Here is a 2,236-nt window from a genome sequence, read left to right as displayed (position 1 = left end):
TGAGTAAAAGGATCACTGAAATCCCTCCTAGTACTCTCCCAAGCAATACAGAAGAAAATCCAAAAGGAGAGTGCAAGGCCATTGAATTAATTACCATGGCCGAACCCACAAGAGGAGAGGAGGACGTGAATCCCAAGGAGGAAGACCTCCTAGGACGTCCAGTGATCAATAAGGAGTTTCCCTCTGAGGAACCAAAGGAATCTGAGACTCATCTAGAGACCATAGAAATTCCATTGAACCTCCTTATTCATTAGAGATGGCAGACAATTCAAGAAAACAGGCTTATGGACAAGTGGAGGACGTGTTAGTAAAGGTTGAAGGCCTTTACATCCCTGCTGATTTCATAGTCCTAGATACTGGGAAGGATGAGGATGAATCCATCATCCTAGGAAGACCTTTCCTAGACACAGCAAGAGCTGTGATTGATGTGGACAGAGGAGAATTGATCCTTCAAATAAATGAGGACAACCTTGTGTTTACAACTCAAGGATCTCTCTCTGCATCCATGGAGAGGAAGCATAAAAAGCTTCTCTCAAAGCAGAGTCAAACAAAGCCCCCACAGTCAAACTCTAAGTTTGGTGTTGGAAGGCCACAACCAAACTCTAAGTTTGGTGTCAAACCCCCATATCCAAACTCTAAGTTTGGTGTTGGGAGGTCTCAACAAAGCTCTGCACATCTGTGAGGCTCCATGAGAGCCCACTGTCAAGCTATTGACATTAAAGAAGCGCTTGTTGGGAGGCAACCCAATGTTTATTTATCTAATTTTATTGTTCTTTCATGTTTTATTAGGTTCATGATCATGTGGAGTCACGAAAAAAATAGAAAAATTAAAAACAGAATCAAAAACAGCAGAAAAAAATCACACCCTGGAGGAAGACCTTACTGGCGTTTGAATGCCAGTAAAAAGCATCTTTTGGGTGTTCAACGCCAGAACAGAGCATGGTTCTGGCGCTGAACACCAGAAATGGGCAGCATCTGGGCGTTTGAATGCCAGAAATGCACCTTGGAGAAGAGCTGGCGCTGAACGCCCAGAACAAGCATGGTTCTGGCGTTCAACGCCAGAAATGGGCCACAAATGGGCATTCAACACCCAGAACAAGCACCAATCTAGTGCTGAACGCCCAGAGTTGTGTGCAAGGGCATTTTGCATGCCTAATTTGGTGCAAGGTTGTAAATCCTTGAGCACCTCAGGATCTGTGGACCCCACAGGATCACCTCAGGATCTGTGGACCCCACAGGATCCCCACCTACCTCCACTCACTTCTTCTCATCCCTCTTTCACACAATCCCATAAACACTCTTCCCTAAAACTCTTTACCAATCACCTCAATCTCTCTTCCCTATCACCACTTCACCACTCACATCCATCCACTCTTCCCCATAAACCTACCTCATAAACTCCACCTACCTTCAAAATTCAAAATCAATTTCCCACCCAAACCCACCCTATATGGCTGAAACTTAACCCCCCTCCCTTCCCTATATAAAGCCCTCCATTCTTCTTCATTTTCACACAACAAAACCTTCTCTTCCCCTTCTTGGCCGAAACACATCTCTCTCCCTCTTCTCCAATTCTTCTTCTTCTTCATCTATTCTTTCTTCTCTTGCTTGAGGGCGAGCAATATTCTAAGTTTGGTGTGGTAAAAGCATAAGCTTTTTGTTTTTCCATTACCATTGATGGCACCTAAGACCGGAGAATCCTCTAGAAAAGGGAAAGGGAAGACAAAAGCTTCCACCTCCGAGTCATGGGAGATGGAAAGATTCATTCCAAAGCTCATCAAGACCACTTCTATGATGTTGTGGCCAAGAAGAAGGTGATCCCTGAGGTTCCTTTCAAGCTCATCAAAAGAAATGAGTATCCAGAGATCCGACATGAAATCCAAAGAAGAGGTTGGGAAGTTCTAACAAACCCCATCCAACAAGTCGGCATCCTAATGGTTCAAGAGTTTTATGCCAATGCATGGATCACTAGGAACCATGATCAAAGTAAGAACCCGAACCCAAAGAATTATCTCACCATGGTTCGGGGGAAATACTTAGATTTTAGTCCGGAGAATGTGAGGTTGGCATTTAACTTGCCTATGATGCAAGGAGATGCACGCCCCTACACTAGAAGGGTCAACTTTAATCAAAGGTTGGACCAAATCCTCATGGACATATGTGTGGAAGGAGCTCAATGGAAGATTGACTCCAAAGGCAAGCCGGTTCAATTAAGAAGACTGGACCTCAAGCCTGT

Source organism: Arachis ipaensis, chromosome B04, assembly GCF_000816755.2.
Source record: "Arachis ipaensis cultivar K30076 chromosome B04, Araip1.1, whole genome shotgun sequence".
Classification (NCBI taxonomy): domain Eukaryota; kingdom Viridiplantae; phylum Streptophyta; class Magnoliopsida; order Fabales; family Fabaceae; genus Arachis; species Arachis ipaensis.
This window is presented reverse-complemented; position numbering follows the sequence as displayed.